The sequence below is a fragment of the Lactuca saligna genome, chromosome 4 (assembly GCF_052625555.1).
Source record: "Lactuca saligna cultivar CGN05327 chromosome 4, ASM5262555v1, whole genome shotgun sequence".
NCBI lineage: Eukaryota > Viridiplantae > Streptophyta > Magnoliopsida > Asterales > Asteraceae > Lactuca > Lactuca saligna.
In genome coordinates, this window is record NC_136420.1 from 2,383,091 (window position 1) to 2,403,057 (window position 19,967).

Genomic DNA, 19,967 nt, shown 5'->3' on the forward strand with positions numbered 1-19,967 from the left:
AGAATTTTTGAAAAATTAAAAATCTTCAATTATTTAAATCTTATTTTTAAAGGACCGATGAAAAGTTAATTCAAAAGTAATTTTATATTTTCAAACATTTTTTTTATTTAAATTAATAAGTTAATTTTAAATGAAATTCCAAACACCTTGTTTTTTAGACTTAATTTTTTTTTATGCCGATAAAGTTATTTAATAGAAAGATCCCGTAAAAAAATATATTTAAATTAAAATCTATAGTGGAATTGTAGACTAGAGGTCGTGGGAATGTATCGTGGAGGAGAGGGAGGATGCTGCTTTGATAAGCAATGAGTATATATGGTTGTTTTCAAGAATTTACAGGTCATGCTTTATTCGTATTTAACACATTCTCTCGTTTACATGATTAGTAGAGAGAGATCGAGGCAGAAGCTGTGTTTGGGAGTGTTTTTTAATTAATTTATTGATTTTTTTGAAAAAGTCAAAAAAAAAAAAATTGCTTTTGGAAAAAATCATTATTTACACTAAAAATTTAATATTTACAAAATACTTTTTTAATTTATTGATATAAAAAAAACAAATATATTAATAAGTATTTGAAAAACTAATAAATTAATAAGTAATTTTGGAATGGACTCCACACACGGCAGAGTAAAAGATGGATTCAGCAAGAGGCCATCGGAAGTTGAAAAGTTAGGGTTAGAGTCCGTCGGGAAAGACAAACAATGGGGCGGATCGAAGATAAGGATTTTCGAAATTAAGAAGCCCCGGCAGCTTTCCGTGCTATGTGACGTCGATGTGGCCTTCATTGTATTCTCCGCCGGCGGCAAGCTCTATGAATCCCACAATGGCGGTAACAGGTGTCTTCATCATTCTGTATGTTACATATTCATTATGATTTTCCGATTTTCTGCATAAAATTTATGTTCCGATGTGTTCAACATATACTTGTTTATACGGACATAACCCTCGATCTAGGTATAACTGTACTGATTCATCTGAGGTCATTAACGAGTGAGTTTCTATGCTTAAAAATGCTTAACAATATGCATGGCTTTGGAATTGGTTTTTATACTCTGTAGTTAGATAGGGTTAGTAGGTTTCAGTCATTGGAGTCGTAATAAGCTATTCTCGGGGGCATTGGTTTTAACGTGGTTTGTTGTGAAGATTATGTTGATTTGATTTTCCTTACAGGTTTTTGGCATGTATGGTATTTTTTTAACATGCTAGCTTTGTGCTGATTTTCATTATTTTATGGAGAGGTAAAGTAAGTATTTACATTCATGCATAATATTAATAACACTAGTTCTTGACTGTCTATTGTAGTACTCGCTATTTAGATTTTGTTGGTTTTGTCTTTTGAGTCATGGTTTGAAATCATTTAACAGAATAATGTATATTTTTGGATCAAGGAATGTTCACTTTGATTGAAAAATATAATAATCTCTCTCAGGTTAGCTCATGTTGAGAGGTGTCAATGATTTAGGGAAACAATGTCATATCTATTAGACTAGTGGGAGTGGTGCCTTTTTTCCATGGACGTCTTATTCTTAGCTCCACATAGGATTTACCACAATCGTATGATTGTCTACCATGGCAATTGGCAAGGGAGAAGATAGAGTAGCAATAGTAGGAGAAAGGAGAGAGACGACACATCATCACACATCATCTTTGTTGTGCTTTCATCAGGCCCAATCCAAACAGTCTTGTAAGTTACATGGCTCTCTTCACACTCTTAACTTTTTGACTCAAAACGAAAACAAGAATAAGGAGGAATACTCAAAAAGGATTTATTATAGAATTTCAAGATGTCTATAAAAGGCTTACAAAACCCTTTTATATAGAAGAAGCTAAATTTGTCATGTGTGCCAAACTTTAGAAAACTAAAATTGACACTAACGTCCTCTACTTTAGTTCCTAAATAAAACAGAAAGAAATGAAAACATATATTTTGTCCTTAAAACAGAATAAAATAAAAATCGAAATTGGAAAAATTGGAATTTGAGGGCTTAAATGGCGGAATTAGGGATCAAAAGTTACATTCATTTTAAGTTGGGCCTGTTTGGGTCATGTTTCCCATTTGTCCATAAAGGAATGGGCTTAGTCCTCAATATCGTCATCCACATAACTTTTTTATATACATGTGTATGAAATATGAATGCGAGAGAGAGTCAATTTATGAACATTATAACCTTTGTTGTTGTAGGTGTCAACAAAGATCATTATTCTTTTAAAAATTGTTACAACCTTGTACATTATGGTTGTAACACACGAGTGCAATTTCAAGACATTTTAGAAAATGGTCTCCCACTAACTAACGACATCAACAATTATTTTATATCTTTTAACATGTATCTCATCTCAGTTATTTATTATCAAAAATTATTTGGTAATATATTAACATAAATATCTTTATTAACATAAGTTTGGTTTGGTTATTATTTTTGGTTTAAAAGAAAAAAGCTGAACAAACTAAAATTTTGGTCTGTTGTCATCTGACCTGTTAAATATCTACAAGTGTAAGTGTATGTGTGCTCTATTACAAACTATGATGAATATTGGTTTGAACTAATTAATAGGTAGAGACTAGAGAAATGGGTTTAAGCCAGGTATCTCATGCATGCTTGATGCTTCAGGGAATAAGGATTAGAATGAAGACCGAAAGTTATTACCACACCTGAAATTTAAAATCAAACCAAATGGGTTAAATACTAAAATCTAACTTCTCTCAGGAATCCTCTAAATATACACTTTTAAATACTACCTACCTATATTGTTATTGTGGTATGTAATTATTACATTGAATTATGGAATTTTTCCTGCAGTGAACATGGCTTAGAACACGGAAACAGCTTCTATAGACCACACCAAATCATGGACATCATGTAGACTGTAGAAACAAGGTCAGTGAAATCTGCTTCTTTGGATCAGTGAAATCTGCTTCATAAAACTCACTAACGACATATTATCAAGTATGAACACAAAAAAAAAAAAAGGGGGTCTGGTCCTATGTGGATGGTTGTGACACTCCGTTAGTCTAAACAAACATTCATGTGCATAAATCTGAAAAAAAAAAAAAAAAAAAAATTGTGCAGTTGGTGATAGACGAAATTACTGGATTGATGATAAGGTCGATCTGGTACATGTTGGGGCTAATTCACCCGGTTAATTGCAAGGTCGTTAAGATGACATCATGATATTCCCATAACCTCCTGTTACAAATAACAAATCATATTAACTAGTATTAATTAATTGTTACTTTCTTTCTCAGCTTCCAGGGATAACTATTGCTACAAATTTCTTTTGGGAAGATCTGAAGCTAAAAACTAATTTACTAAATCTTGTATTACAACATGAAAGGATGAAGCTTGGTATGCAAAATATATCATTAAAAGTTAGCATAAACGTCAGATCTCACTTTTCATATATATTTTTTATTATGTTTATGGTAGTTTAATTAGAACATATGCTGCCATTTAAATTGAAGCAAGAGAAACTAAGCAGATGGAGTATTTGCTTAGACTTACATTAGCACAGATTGGTGTAGAGATTCAGATTCAGATTCAGATGGGGTTGGAGGTCTGAACGGCCTTGCAAGTAACCAGATGAATTCGCCCCAACATGTAACACTCCCTCTTTTTAGTCCTTCTGCAAATCAGATCTGTAGAATATAATGGGAAATTTATGCCAACATAGTTTTCCAATGAAAGAAAAGAATAGGGTTCCTAGATCTTAAAGTTTTCCCACTAACTATCAGATGATTTTTTTTTTTTTTTTTGCGAATTTGCTTATCAAATCCCGGATGGTGTGAGTTTATTATGGAGAGTCGATTGCTCTATCCATCCTTTTGAATGCGAGTGGGTTTGGGAAATGGGAGAATAGAGTTGAATAGTTTATAGAGCAATCAATTTTCAATTCAAGTGCTTGAGGATGAAGTTTTTGATGCACAAACCAGATGGCGGTGACACTGTATCGACATTAGTGCAAAGTGCTGTACTATATTATATTCCCATTGGGTAATGTTAGTCTGTTCCTTCCTTCCCATTGGGTTACATAATAACATAAGCGGTTGTATTATTTAATTCCTTTTTTTCTTTTTTCTTTAATAACAGCTACTTAATGTCACAACGTGTTTGTGATAGAATCATATATTTGAGTGAATTACTATATGATAGAATTGTATATTCGAGTATGGTTCGGTCAAAATTCTATGTTTGGTTTACTCATTAAAGATACCATCCTAATACAAAATTTTGGGAAAATGGTTCTTGAGGTAATTAACTTTTGTGTTTGTACTCATTTGGTCACTTTTTTTTTTTTTTTTTTTTTTTTTTTTTTTTTTTTTTGTATTCAATATACTATTGAACTTGTTGGTTGTGTTCACCATAACCCTTTTGACCGGCTTTTGACCAACTTTTGACCTGTGATAGCTGGTCAAAGGGTTATGGTGAACATAAACAACAAGTTCGATGGTATATTGAGTACAAAAAAAAAAGGAAAGTGACCAAATGACAACAAACTCAACCGTTGGTTACCCTTCTGAGTCATTTTCCTCGAAAAGTTAAATGAAATTAAAGTTGCAAAATTATCAAAGACTGCAACCTTTTTTTGGCTATAACGTATATGAAGAGTGTTTCAGAGGGGTAACTTCATTAAAACATGGTCTATGTCATGCTTACTGGAGTTAGCTGTCAACACTTCTCTTCAAAAGGATATGATTATGTATGAAAGATATATTTATCAGCATAAACGTTTACCTCAAGGTATATTGTGGTGATATGTCTGCAAAAGCAGCATGATATTGTACATATTGATGCTGTATCTCATCCAATGAATTCGATCTTAAAGCTAAGTAAACTCAAAAAGCACAACACATGTGATTCCACTTGTTTGTAGACTTGTTTAGAATCCATGATACGATAAATCATTCGATTGGAAATGTAAATGTAGTAATGAAATGTGTCTGTTTAGTCAAGATTCCCTAATAAATATTCAAGTACATTACAATGTTGTACATGTGTGAATAGTGTTTTTTCGTGGGTTATGTTTTAAAGAGAAGCAAAAATGAATCTCATAAAGTCATTAATATGAGTAGAAGTTGACGTGGGATTTGCTGTAAATAAGTAAAAGGAAAATGACTCAGCAGGGTAACCAACTGTTGAGTTTGTTCTCATTTTGTCCCTTTCCTTTTTTTTTTTTTTTTTTTGTACTCAATATACCATCAAACTTGTTGTTTGTGTTCACCATAACCTTTTGACCGACTATTACATGTCAAAAGTCGGTCAAAAAGGTTTTGGTGAACACAAACAACAAGTTCGATGAATACAAAAAAAAGGAAAGGGACCAAATGAGTACAAACGCAAAAGTTAATTACCCCCAAGAGTCATTTTCCTCAAAAATTTTAAAAAAAGTGATACTAATTATAAAAAACAATAAAAAAGTCTGAAAGGATAATTTGATTATTTCATCTTTGGCGGGGATGAAAGATGCAATAAAAAAATTACATTAAGGGACGACTTGAGTGTAAAAAAAAGGTTTGAGGACCAAACATGCAAGTTTGGTCAAGCCATAATGACGATATCACTAATTTAGTCTAGTTAATAAGTATTTTTAATAATTGGATAAAATAAAATATAGTGTTTCAGAAAATGTATGATTTTATATATGGAAAATGACATTGTAGCATAATCAACCCTTATTTTAGTCCGATTTGATTTTTATTAGTTTTTTTTGGGCAATGTTGGTGATTGGTGGTTGTCGAGGCCAACACAAATAATAACCCTAAATATTACACACTAAAATAGTGTATAGTGGTAAAGGGATCGAATTCACGAAGATTGGTTCAATTTGATAACTCTATGAAAAATCTCTTTGTAAAATACTTGGAATATGACAATAAATTAAAAATGGGGGTTTTGATGTTTTCAAAATACTTGAAACAAACTAGAATTAACTATGATTTAAATAGACAATTGCAACAAAAATAAGAATTTGATGTAAAATCAATAAGGGAAAGATGGTTGACTTAAAGTTTTCTCACTTTGACTTTTGATGAACATATCATTAGAATTCAATGGTGCAATACTTGTTTTAAATCCTTAATTTGGCTATAGTAATCCAAGGAGCTTGAGATTACCTAGACTTTTCTTAATTGTTGAAATGGCTAGAGAAGCTCATAACAATTTCCTTAGTCAAAGTCACTAATTCCAAATAGCATGTAATTAGTGAAAGTCAACTAGCATTAAGAACCAAAAAGTCACCAAATCCAAGAGGGGTCAAATGCTTTCACCACCATGTTGGAGGAAATGTTTTTATGATTGTGTGAAGCAAAACCAACACAAAAATCATTTGTTGCTTGCTAATTTGAGGATCCTTTACTTAATCAAGAAATTAGCCAACTAATCACCACAAACACATTTAAACTCATGAACTAAAACATACAAGTAATGATAAGATGTTAAAACACAAAACATTCCCATAAAGATTCAAGAACATGTTCATGGATTCTTCAACATTCAACAAAAGTTCAAAGGATTAACCAAAAGTCAACCAAGATTAGCTTAGCCAAGCATGGCTAAACACAAAGAAACAAAGTTAGAGAAATTTGTACCAAACATTAAGCAAGAATCAAGAGGTAAAAATATGATGTTCTTCAAGGGTTCTTGGCCTTCAAAAGTCTCCAAAACTCCAGAGAGAATCTTCAAAAATCGGATCTCCAAGAGTATGCAAAAGATGGGCACTAACCTTCCTCAAATAGCTCAAAAGAAGAATTTCCGAAACTACCCCTGCAGGGCCTTGCGCGACCCGCGTGCTGCTGCGCGGGTGGGTTGCGCGGGTGGTGCCTGACATGGGCTTCTTTGAGATTTTGGGCCTCTAAAGCATATCCCACTAGCCCAGATCGAATCCAATCACCTCCTAGCCCATTTTCTTCAAGTTTTTCTTCATTTAAAGCCCAATTTGACCTCTCCAAATCCTCCAAAGCTCGTGAACTCGCCCGATAAATAATTTTCATACGCTTGAATGTTCCCCCGCATCTTGCAAATTTAAAGCTTATTTCTCTCCAAGTCTTCAAATAATCATCAAGATCACTCCATGCATCATCTCCACTACCCATCAAGCCCAACGTCATTTTTGTCTACCAAATCTCATCGCCTCCTATACGTCCCGAACACTCCCGCTCCGCTAGACCCGAAAACCTGCAATTATGCTCACAAGATTCGAGAGTACCCGAAATAGTCATAAAATAATAAAAAGGAAAATATGCATGGAAATTATCTAAGTTATGAATGAAATATGCTAAAATAAACTATAAAAAGAAGTAAATAAAATGAAGCTATCAAATCACCCCAAGCTTAAACCTTACTTGTCCTCAAGTAAGACAAGACTAAATGAACTTGGGATGAACTACCCTAGAAATAAAAAGAATGGATAGAACCATGGAACATGTCCGACGTTAGTCAACATGGTCAGAATTGATTTCGCTGCTATCTCACAACTTTTTCATCCGATGACAATGGAACCATAAACCACAGCCATGACAACTCCTTTAGGTGAGTAAGGAGGGATGAGCAGTCGCAGCCTCAATGGAACATGTATACAATGAAGAACATCTGTAGTAGGGAGAAAGCAACTGGATGGGCTCGGGTGGAGCTCTTCTTTAAGTGCACACTCTGATCTCACATCTGCCGGTTTCTCTCATGTGTAACTAGGTTTAATCGCTCGGGCACCGTTGTAGGAATCAGTTCACTTAGTGTTGGCCCAAACCTCCCGTAGTATCCGACTCGACAGTCTCTCTAACATCACCAATTTGTGAGAAAGAAAAAAAAAATAACAACTCGATCTATATACAATAAAACAGATCTATACAAATGAATATCAAACGTCGGGTGACCAAGATGTTGGGAAATTTGTTCAATAATTGAACCGGCCACCTATCTAAGATAGTTGCGACTGAAAATTTGCATGCTTCATTTTGTTTTTGTTTTTTGTTTTTTGTTTTTTGTTTTTTGTTTTTTTTTTTTTTTTTTTTTTTTTGAGAATTTAAAACCCTTTGACTCAAAATTTGGTTCCCAAAGGTGTGTAGGTGGAACCGAAAGGGTAATGATATAATCCGAATGGCCTAAGTGTGCAAATGACCATGTGTGGAGCATAAAGATGTAATGTAAGCTCCTTTTCAAACTTGTGGTTTTTCAAAGATAATGAAAATGTCCAAATGTGGACTAAAAGACTCTCTAAATTCTAAGAAAATCGCAAAAAGATATGGTGATGTAAAGAGACCGGATATGGATTCTACTCGGGGACAAGCACCAATGCTTCATCCTAACAGTTCAAACATGATCAAGTGTGATCCTCTCCGCGGTAGTGACCGCAAGGCTAAGAACACCCATTGCTATAGTATATCCTACAGTTGTTAGTATTGTATGCATAATTCTTCATGAAAACTACCTGTCCATGATCACTTACCCCTTTAAGCTACCAGCATCTGATCCCAAGTATGAAATCCCAAACTGCAGCTAGTGGTCCCGGTTCGATGGGTGAGATAGCAACAAGATCCTGGACCAATAATGATACAATAACTATGAACCTGTTCCATGGCATCCAAGAGAGGTGAGAATAAACAGACAACAAAAATGCATGAATGCTAATGTCTTAAGCTAAATGTTATGCAAAAATAAAAAGTAGAAAAGAAGAAAATAAAATCTTTTTAAAATTTAATAAAAAAAAAAAATGAATGCAAATTAACTTAAACTAATATGTTATGCAACCTAACTAAAAATGCATGAAAAAGAGTAAAAAAAAAAAAGGGAAATGCCCCACCCCAAGCTTAAGAACAAGCATTGTCCTCAATGCTTAAGGAAATGGCAGAAAGGACCTAAATCGGGGGGTCGAGCGGCGGGAAATGCCCGTGGCGATGGTGGTAGTCCCACATATCCTGGAGCTGGCGGGAAGTGTGAGAGGAGGACTGCTCCAATTGATCAACACGGCTTGCCACATCTAGGATGGCTCTCGAATTCTCTTGCGTTTGGGCGTCGATGCGTTGCACCGTGGAGAACATTGTGGCAAATTGGTCAAAGAACGTGGGAGGGAAATATGGTGGGACTTCGTGTCCCTCCTGCTGATGCGGCTGGTCAAAATGATGTGGAGGGGCCTTGAACTGATCATGCTGAAACATCGGCTGCTGCATCGAGGGTTGGTCAAAATGGTCTTGGGTTGTAGCTTCCGTTGGGATTTGGTTTCCAACTTGAATTATATGCATTTTGGTACCCGGATGGTTTGTTGTGGTAGTTTTGGAATTCTCCCGTGGCATTCACATGCTCCGCATCTTCTTGAAGGATGGGACACATATCCGTAGGATGTCCCATGGTTGCACATATTCCACAAACCATCACTTGTGGAGTTTGTTCCATGGCTAGCTTTTGGACGACGGATGTTAGATCTTTTATTTGAGACTCAAGATTCGATGTTCCCACTTCATTAACTTTGTGTTGTGTGTCTCTCTTCATGTCTTGGCGAGGGCCAAAATGTTGTGAATTTGCGGCTATGGTGTTGAAAAGTTGTCTTGTTTGTTGTGGGGTTTTACTAAAGACATCTCCACCACTTGAGGCATCAACTAATCTTTTCTCCATTGGCAACAATCCCTCATAGAAATGTTGAATGAGGAGTTGTTCCGGAATTTGGTGTTGTGGGCAACTATAGCACAAGTTGTTGAACCTCTCCCAATAATCATGGAAAGTCTCATTTTGACCTTGGCGGATTCCACAAATCTCATTTCGAAGACTTGAGACTCTTGAGGCGGGATAAAACTTGTCAAGGAAGGCTCTTGCCATGTCGGTCCATGAGTTGATCGACCCCGGTGGAAGATAGAATAACCAATCTTTTGCTCTATCGGCCAATGAAAAGGGGAATGCCCTTAGCTTGATTTGGTCATCGGTTGACCCTTGTGGCTTCATGCTAGTGCAAATAATGTGGAACATCTTCAAATGCTTATGAGGGTCTTCATTCTCCACTCCATGGAAAGTCGGTAGGTGATGGACTAAACTTGACTTCAACTCCGAGCCTCCTTCCAAAACCGGGTAATTGATACCGGTTGGAGTTTGTGTAACATCGGTCTCCATCATTTGCCTCAAAGTTCTTTCGGGAACTTCTCCTCCGTCCGCCATTTCAATTGGTTCAATAATGGGTGGATTTTGTTGTAGGGGTGGTGTTTCGGGAATTTCTTGGCGAAGGTCGGGACTAGAATCGGACTCTATGTCGCTTAGTGAAGCGGTTTCGACCTCCGGATCCCCGTGGGGATTAGAAGTTTGACCACGTTCAATTCGCTTTTCCTTTGCCAAACGCCTTGCTTCTTTTTCGATTTCTGGATTGTAAATCAAGTCACCTGTACGCTGAGATCTGGGCATAGAGAAACAAATTGATTAAAAATAAACCAATCCCCGGCAACGGCGCCAAAAATTTGGTGGTTGTCGAGGCCAACACAAATAATAATCCTAAATATTACACACTAAAATAGTGTATAGTGGTAAAGGGATCGAATCCACGGAGATTGGTTCAATTTGATAACTCTATGAAAAATCTCTTTGTAAAATACTTGGAATATGACAATAAATTAAAAATGGGGGTTTTGATGTTTTCAAAATACTTGAAACAAACTAGAATTAACTATGATTTAAATAGACAATTGCAACAAAAATAAGAATTTGATGTAAAATCAATAAGGGAAAGATGGTTGACTTAAAGTTTTCTCACTTTGACTTTTGATGAACATATCATTAGAATTCAATGGTGCAATACTTGTTTTAAATCCTTAATTTGGCTATAGTAATCCAAGGAGCTTGAGATTACCTAGACTTTTCTTAATTGTTGAAATGGCTAGAGAAGCTCATAACAATTTCCTTAGTCAAAGTCACTAATTCCAAATAGCATGTAATTAGTGAAAGTCAACTAGCATTAAGAACCAAAAAGTCACCAAATCCAAGAGGGGTCAAATGCTTTCACCACCATGTTGGAGGAAATGTTTTTATGATTGTGTGAAGCAAAAACAACACAAAAATCATTTGTTGCTTGCTAATTTGAGGATCCTTTACTTAATCAAGAAATTAGCCAACTAATCACCACAAACACATTTAAACTCATGAACTAAAACATACAAGTAATGATAAGATGTTAAAACACAAAACATTCCCATAAAGATTCAAGAACATGTTCATGGATTCTTCAACATTCAACAAAAGTTCAAAGGATTAACCAAAAGTCAACCAAAGATTAGCTTAGCCAAGCATGGCTAAACACAAAGAAACAAAGTTAGAGAAATTTGTACCAAACATTAAGCAAGAATCAAGAGGTAAAAATATGATGTTCTTCAAGGGTTCTTGGCCTTCAAAAGTCTCCAAAACTCCAGAGAGAATCTTCAAAAATCGGATCTCCAAGAGTATGCAAAAGATGGGCACTAACCTTCCTCAAATAGCTCAAAAGAAGAATTTCCGAAACTACCCCTGCAGGGCCTTGCGCGACCCGCGTGCTGCTGCGCGGGTGGGTTGCGCGGGTGGTGCCTGACATGGGCTTCTTTGCGATTTTGGGCCTCTAAAGCATATCCCACTAGCCCAGATCGAATCCAATCACCTCCTAGCCCATTTTCTTCAAGTTTTTCTTCATTTAAAGCCCAATTTGACCTCTCCAAATCCTCCAAAGCTCGTGAACTCGCCCGATTAATAATTTTCATACGCTTGAATGTTCCCCCGCATCTTGCAAATTTAAAGCTTATTTCTCTCCAAGTCTTCAAATAATCATCAAGATCACTCCATGCATCATCTCCACTACCCATCAAGCCCAACGTCATTTTTGTCTACCAAATCTCATCGCCTCCTATACGTCCCGAACACTCCCGCTCCGCTAGACCCGAAAACCTGCAATTATGCTCACAAGATTCGAGAGTACCCGAAATAGTCATAAAATAATAAAAAGGAAAATATGCATGGAAATTATCTAAGTTATGAATGAAATATGCTAAAATAAACTATAAAAAGAAGTAAATAAAATGAAGCTATCAGTGACTTTGGTATTATCAACATATTTTAGTATTATTATTACTATTACTATCGAGACAAATTGAGTTCAAGTTTACAATCTGAGACTAGAGGTGTAAAGTGTATACTCAGATTGATAAATGTGGACTCGAGAATATTAGGACCTAGTGGTAGCGCCTAACTGCCCCTGGGGACATGTTCCAAGGGGTTGCGCCCCTAGGGACAATGTTCCAAGGGGAAACATCTTTAGCGGGTTCAACGGGCAGCGCATCGAAACAAAAATGATTTTTTATAAAAGAAATGACCCGAAAAAAGTATTTTCCCTTGTGACTACCTTTAACTTCCATGTTTAGTTGGCACCATTTTTTCTTGTAACTACCACTAACTATAATCTTCCATTTATTTAAGGAAGATCGAAGTGGCGGGCAACACATTTAAGAATGAAAACATGCACAATTATTTTGTAGAATTTTGTCTCGAACTTCACAAATTACAACAAGTATTATGTGTTTATAGCTTTGATTAGGCCTGTAATCAGAATTGAAGTTCTTGGATTATTCCACTTCAAAATTCGTGTACCTTAGATAATAGGAATGAATCACAAAATTTGGAAAGTCCTTGAAACATTCAATTAAAGTGTTATTTTAAATCCCTAAACTCTAACACACAATAGGTCATTAAAGTTTGTACTTATGTGTCAATTACACTATTTAACGTGGGGTGAAGTGGTTAGCCAATAAACGATGCTAGCCGACTTGACTTTTATTTAATAAGACAATTATTTAGGTATTATCACATAAGAAATTCTACATAATTATAAATGAGGTGCATGATATAAAGTAGGTCTTCTTCTTCTCTATTGTTCCATAATTTTAATAACAAGGAACAAAGAAAAAAGCCAGGGTTTTTGAATTCAAGAATCATCGAAGTAGATTAAATGTCAACTCCTAGATCACGATGACCTTTATTTGATAGTAGAGCTCAACTATCAAAGGGGTATTTCGTGGACATCCCTTCTCTTGTACTAATGATGTGTAATTGCTGACCATGATTTTGCTGGTATGATCTACGCCGAATTTTTTTTCTTACTCGAACATTTCACGCTAAAAGAATATAAAAAACTTTACTGCTATGAACCAAATAGACTCTTATTGGATGGGGTTCACCCTGTTGCTGTTGCAAATGATGGGGGTTATGAAGGTTCCTTTTTTATGCTTATCGGACAAATGGTAAAATATTTGTTTATGTTGACCATATTGGTAAAATATTTCACTTCGGAACATTGTATATTCTACAATATAAGATGACCGTCAATAATGTACCTTCTTCTTATAATACATATTCTGAATTATATTTATGTCAAGTCTCACCAGATTCTATGATTTCCCGGACAAAATAGTAATTTTTCAAAACTTACAAACATTTTATCATTATTGTTAACAAACTTTTTAGAATATCCCTTTAATCCCTACCGTTAAACACTAGACAAATTAATGGTTGACCCCTAGTGATACTCCACATGTCAAGCTATGTTTGTTGAACATATAATTGTGCGGATGTGATTATTAAGAACCTGCATTGTTCGGTAATGTCAGTAGTGACAAGGCTTCGAACAAATTTATATTAAAATAAACAGTACTTTTAGTTAATATTTATAGTATAGTTATATTTATTTTAGAGTAAATTACACGAATGGTCCCTATGGTTTAGGGTAATTTGCCTGTTTGGTCCCTAATTTATTTTTTTAACTCGGAAGGTCCATACTGTTTGTTTTATTACGCGTCTGGTCCTTGTCTCACCTAAAAAGACTATTTTGCCTTTGATTTTTTAACTTATTTAAATGAACACACCCTCAACCCCAACCCCCTCACATTACCCTATCTGCCATACCATTTTTCTCTATTGAAATAATAGTCTTTTTAGGTAAGACAAGGACCAAACACAAAACATAAACAAAAAGTAAGGACCAAGCGTGTAACAAAAACAAACATTAGAGACCTTCCGAGTTAAAAAAATAAGTTAGGGATCAAATGCGCAAATTACCCCAAACCATAGGGACCAAATGCGCAAATTACCCCAAACCATAGGGACCAAATGCGCAAATTACCCCAAACCATAGGGACAAATGCTCATCTCTCAAAGCATTTTTTCCAAGATTTAACTGAAATTTAGTTGGTTCCTTTAAATGTGTATCATACCTCATTGGACATGTTCATTATTTAAATAAGAAATTTTACAACAAATAAAGTCATTGACATATATAACATTTTATTGTGCAAATAAAGTCAAATACCTACATTATTCGTCATAGATCAGATATAGATTAGATGATAGCGAAATAAAAAATCATTACTTTAAAGAAAACTAGATTATAGCCCGCGTTAAACGAGAGAAATGCGTAAAAAAACATATAATCGTTATAGATATTGTATAATGATTATAAAAAAAATATATGGTTATTGGTATTATTGAAATATGTAGAAAATACATTGAAAACGATAAATATATATATAATCATTGAAAGATCTCTTTGTAGATATCATTTTTTGTTTTATTAGTTGAAAGATTTTCCTCGTCTTATATAGTTATGATATTTATATATTTATAAGCATTTTAATTGGACGTTCATTTGATAATAATGTTACCTAATTTAAACATATATTGACAATCAATATACCGTTTTTTCTATTGCATTAAATATTAACAACTATTTCATTTATTCAAATAAAGTTATGTAATATAATTTATAAAATGTTAAATGCTATATAGGTTTAATTTTAGTATATCATCAATGGAGATTCTTTTCTAAATCATGATGGGTTTATTTTAAATTGATTATAAATATAAATGCTAGCTTTTATGTTTGTTCTTATTTATTTAGGGTTCGCAAAAATTTTGCATTAGTTTTAGCGCAACTTTGAATAATTTTAGTATATCAATTTAATTTGATATATCTGTCAATTATATGAAATATCAAATAATGACATTTCATTACTATTGTGATAATTTAGTTAATATATTGTATTTTCACTAATCTTAACGGTCTTATTTTTTCTAATAATCGTAATGCTTTTACTAAATGTACTTTTTATAAATCTCCTAATATCTTATAATTTCAATCTTACTTTATAATTTTTCATAACTATGTTATTTTCAAGATTGACTGCTTTAATAATGTTTTTTTTTCAGTCTATTCAATTTTATATTTCATTGTACAACATTATCGTTTGTATGTACTCTGAAATTTCACTTTAAAAATGTTTAATATTTACACCTTGATATTAATTTTTTTAATAAACTCATTTAATAATTATGGAATATATATCTCATTTTAATTAACACTTACTTCCTTTATTATATAAAATTCCTCATTAAACGGATATACTTTTGGAAAATAATAATTATAATAGGACAGTATTATCTAAAACGTAAATGTTTGATATACTTTTGGAGAAAAAAAAAACATGATCATTAAAAAAAATTATATAAAGAAAATACAAATTTAAATTTGTTGAAATTATGGATGAAATTACTGATGAAAATTTATTTTGGAAGGAGTTGTATTTTGTAAGGTATAATAATATTACAAATTTTGAAATATCTATATTTGTTGTGTAAATTAATAAATTTTATTGTTACTATACGAAGATAAAAAAAGTAGGTTGATATGATATATAAAAACATAATAATTTCAATGATATTTTAAAATAATGCCAAAATTAACCGGATTCTTATGAAATAAAAATTAAAAAAAAATCATAATCATCTCTAATATATAAAAGTAACATTTTCGTAATTAATGTCAATTCTCAGGATAGTTAATTTTTGTTTTGTTAAAGGTACCTAATACATTTTCATGTTTATTTGAAAAGTTTCAGAAAAGTAGTTAACTGATTTTATGTAATTTGTGACAAAGAAAATTGAAATATATGAATACATACATTTGATATAGGAACAAAAAATGATCAAAAAAAAATATATAAAAAGCGAAAGAAGGTACTGACCTTCTAGCGCACAAGAGCGGATGTTGATAGCAGAGAATGATGATTGAAGCTATAAGCAATATTAACGATGTTGTAGAAGAAAAGAAACGATTGAAAATAAATGTGAGTCGCGGATTCAATGGTAAATCGTATATGTATGTGATAATTTGAATATGATTTTTCGGTATTAATGATTTCCTAATAAAAAAGATTTTATATTACTGGTTTACTAATATAAATGAATTTATATTAATGGTTGATATTAATGCCTTGATTGAAATGATTTGTTAGTAATATATTTTTAAAATTGAGCATATTAAAATCTTCATAACTGAAAATTCAAGATGTAAAATATGAAAAACTTTTATTGGAATTAAATACATTCAATTTCAACGAATGTAAATTATTGATTGATGATTGAAAAGCATTTATTGGAATTAAATACATTCCATATGGGGAAGATGATGTAATCAATTTGATCTAAGGGTGGAAAAAATAAGATTGAAATACAATTAATGATCCAGATTATTTAAGATGATGTCATAAAGTTTCTCTTTTAGTAATATTTAAGATTTAGGCTTTTATACCTACTATTTAAGTAATTCAGGAATGGGCAATTTGGAAATTAAGTCGTATAAAATAACTCATATAATTTGTGATATTTTTGTTAATATCCCTAAAATATCATATCTTTCTTATAACGTTTCGTTTCGTTTCTTTATAATTCAAAAATACTAGTTTAATAGTAGTAGTTCTTAATTATACCGTTTCGTTGTTTCCTTTCTTTCAAGCAGAAAAAAAAAATAATAATAATGATATAGTTACATAACGACACATGGACCAACTAGCCTAAACAAACAAAGGGTCCTACTAATTGGACCCCCGATTTTCTTAACGGATCCTCTCATTAATGATTTTTTAGGTATAAATTTCCGTGTATTTATAATATCAATAGCTTGTTTGATTCCTAAAAGCTATTTTTTTGAAACTCGTACCTATCATTTAATTAATATCAATTTTTGATTTATTATATATTTTATTTTTGTATAATCAAATAATAATACAATGTGTCAACATTTCCTATACATTTTAATATTTTTATAAACCAAGAAATAAAAATAAAATGATATTCTCTCCGTCCCAAAATTATTGTCCACTTTACTATTTTAGTTTGTCCCAAAATTATTATCCACTACCAAAAGTAGATATACACTTTTACCATATTACCCCTAACATTTAATAAAGCAAACTAAAATAATTGCAAATGCACAATTCTCATTGCTTTCAGAAAAGGACAAGAGGGTCATTTTATTCAAAAAGACAAAACTAATTATTATTTTTCTTAATATGTGTGTTTTTTATCTGTGAACAATAATTTTGGGATGTAGGGAGTATCAAATATTTAAATGAAAACTAAGTATTATTAATAGAAAATGTAGTGACGGTACATATATTTATAGCGACCATTGTTTTATATGTGTACACAACCATACACTAATCTGAAATGTACACACACCAAAAATCTGATTCTTCTCTTTTATTTAAAAACATAAAAAATAATTAATTTTTTTTATTTAAAATATTTTATGATTTGAAAAAAATAAATATATTTTTATTTTAATACTTTTTTTTTTATAAAAGTGATATATATATATATATATATATATATATATATATATATATATATATATATATATATATATATAAACAAATCTTTATATTGAACCATTTTATTATGTAATTATTAGTTTTATTTAAAGTAAAATATAAATAATCATGAGGGGTCTAATATTATGTTTTTTTTTTTTGAACCAACAAATAGAAGATAATCCGATCCGATAGATCAGGAATGTCTGGTGAACCACAAAAATGGGCACCACTCGCCATCAAAGAGAACCAACAAGGCAACAATCGAACCCACGCAAATCTAGGAAAAATCCCAAAAATGTGTTCAGCCAAGAGTAGAACTCTTGACCTCACCCATTAAAACCTATAATTAATAAAATATAATTATTTTGTAATAATTACTTTATTTTAGGAAAAAAATTAAAATAATTATTTAAGGGTAGAATATAAAAATGATCCAATAACCGGATTATTATTATTATTATTATTATTATTATTATTATTATTTTTTTATTTATTTATTTATTTTTTTTTTTTTGTATGATAGTTATCGTACGTACGTAGGCAGCAAGTAGTAGCTTTCTTTCTTCTTTCTAAAAGACAAAGACGCACGCCTAACTGAAGGAGCTTCATTCAATTCGTCGACAATTAAAGATAAACCTTATTAATTATTGCTGAAAAAAATGTGCTTCAACAACAGCCTACACAAGAGTCTGATCTGGTGATGAATCGATATTAGGATATTTATAATTCCCATTAATTAATTCTAAACATATTTATATTGATTTGTAGGGAAGTAATTGTTAATCCTTGAAGAGAGGGAGTGTTAGAAGTTGTTGGAGTGGATCTGTGGTCTGGTGGCAACAATACTGGTTAGCTGCAGTCTCCCCGAGACCACCTCCTCCACCACCGTCCTCAACATCATCTGTCTGGTTTGCCACCTGCAACTGTAAGTCAACAGCATTTCATCACTTTTTTTTTCTTCAAATAACATAACCTCCAACTATATATACGCTCTTTTAGACATAAACAAGTGAGGAAAATCTTTGCAATTTTCATGTTAATAAGATATTTACGTACGTACGTACCTGCTGCTTCAGTTGTTTCTTTTCCTCGCTTAATTTCCTTTCCTGCATTTTGTCAAGCTTGCTTCATAAGACACGTATTTAATCGTATTTTTATTTTATTTGAGACAAAAAAAAAAAGGAGTCACGAAGGTCATAAAAAAGAAAAACCGACCTTCATTAAAGATAATCAACAATTTCCATATGCATACCTGTTCATGAAAGCTTGATATATATGCGCTCCATCATTACCTGTGTCTGTGCAAACAAAGATTATTGTCAATCCTCAATCAATAAGAATAGATATATAAGAAACATCTATCAGTTCTGTTTTCATTAACTTTCCAATATTATATGGAACAGAGCATCATACCACAAAATAATAAAAAACAAAAAACTACAATTCAGGAGATCCAGATGGATTGAATAAAATGGGAGCCAGATGAGAAAGATGACACCTTTCTAGAACGTGTATGCATAAGAGCAGCATTAAATATGTAGCTAGTGTAGTGCAAGCATGATATGTATACCTTCTTACTGACTGTAGAAGCTCATTGCATGTTTGGAATCTTGTACACGTGTTGTTAATTTCCTGTGTATTGGATTGGAAGATTTAGTGTTATATATGATCAAAGACTGAATACAAAATTTAAATGATAGATCACAAATTACATACTTACTTACCATATTATCTTGAAGGGTGCTTCTCTCTTCTGCCTGAAGGCAGCTTTTATGATACCTGGAAACCATAACCTCCACACTGAACAATAGCTAGTCAGATAATCAACCATTTTAAGTCCATTGATTAGTTGCCACCTTAATAAAAAAAAAAAAGGCAAATAGCATATACAGAAAGGTAACCAACTTTGGCTGTGTTCCAAAATTGTTCAATTTAAGTTAAACTTGCAGTTTTTTTATTTTGGTGAGAAGTTAATATATGATATATCTCATCCGGATAATAAGGAGACTGGTAGGCCCATTATATATATATCCGGATTTCTGGAATATCAATCAGAATGGATCATTTCAATACAAATGGAACCAAGGCCTAAAGAAACATAATGTGATGTGGGAAGTGGAACAACTTAACGGATTTCTTCTGCTGATAGAGCATATCATGAGTCAACCAAAGTACAGTGAGCTGGAAGTTTGGTACTTACATTTTTTGTTTTCAAAGTTGGTCAGATTTTTCTGCAAATGAATTAGCCCGAAAAATATATAAACAGCTGTATTATTCAGCTTTTCTGGTGCCAAGGAAGGATAAGCCCCACACTAAAGACTAAAGACTGAACCAT

The 19,967-nt window shown here is 32.6% G+C and overlaps 3 long non-coding RNA genes across 5 annotated transcripts; 2 read left to right on the top strand and 1 right to left on the bottom strand.

Moving 5' to 3' along the window:
* Positions 1 to 612: 612 nt before the first annotated feature.
* Positions 613 to 4,160, top strand: LOC145041046 (uncharacterized). Of its 3 annotated transcripts, none has more exons than XR_013679933.1 (3): positions 613 to 852; positions 1,430 to 1,684; positions 2,802 to 4,160. It is a non-coding gene; the product is annotated as an uncharacterized LOC145041046 (long non-coding RNA). The 3 variants fall into 3 exon arrangements; XR_013679932.1 differs by having other exon boundaries at positions 613 to 836; XR_013679934.1 differs by lacking the exon at positions 1,430 to 1,684 and having other exon boundaries at positions 613 to 836.
* On the bottom strand, positions 2,441 to 3,642 carry LOC145041045 (uncharacterized). Its single transcript, XR_013679931.1, has 3 exons — positions 3,504 to 3,642; positions 2,745 to 3,188; positions 2,441 to 2,653 (listed from the first exon to the last, which is right to left on the bottom strand). It is a non-coding gene; the product is annotated as an uncharacterized LOC145041045 (long non-coding RNA).
* Positions 4,161 to 18,190: 14,030 nt separating the features above from the next.
* Positions 18,191 to 19,326, top strand: LOC145044286 (uncharacterized). The gene is made up of 3 exons (XR_013681262.1): positions 18,191 to 18,329; positions 18,401 to 18,557; positions 19,036 to 19,326. It is a non-coding gene; the product is annotated as an uncharacterized LOC145044286 (long non-coding RNA).
* The last annotated feature ends 641 nt before the right edge of the window (positions 19,327 to 19,967 follow it).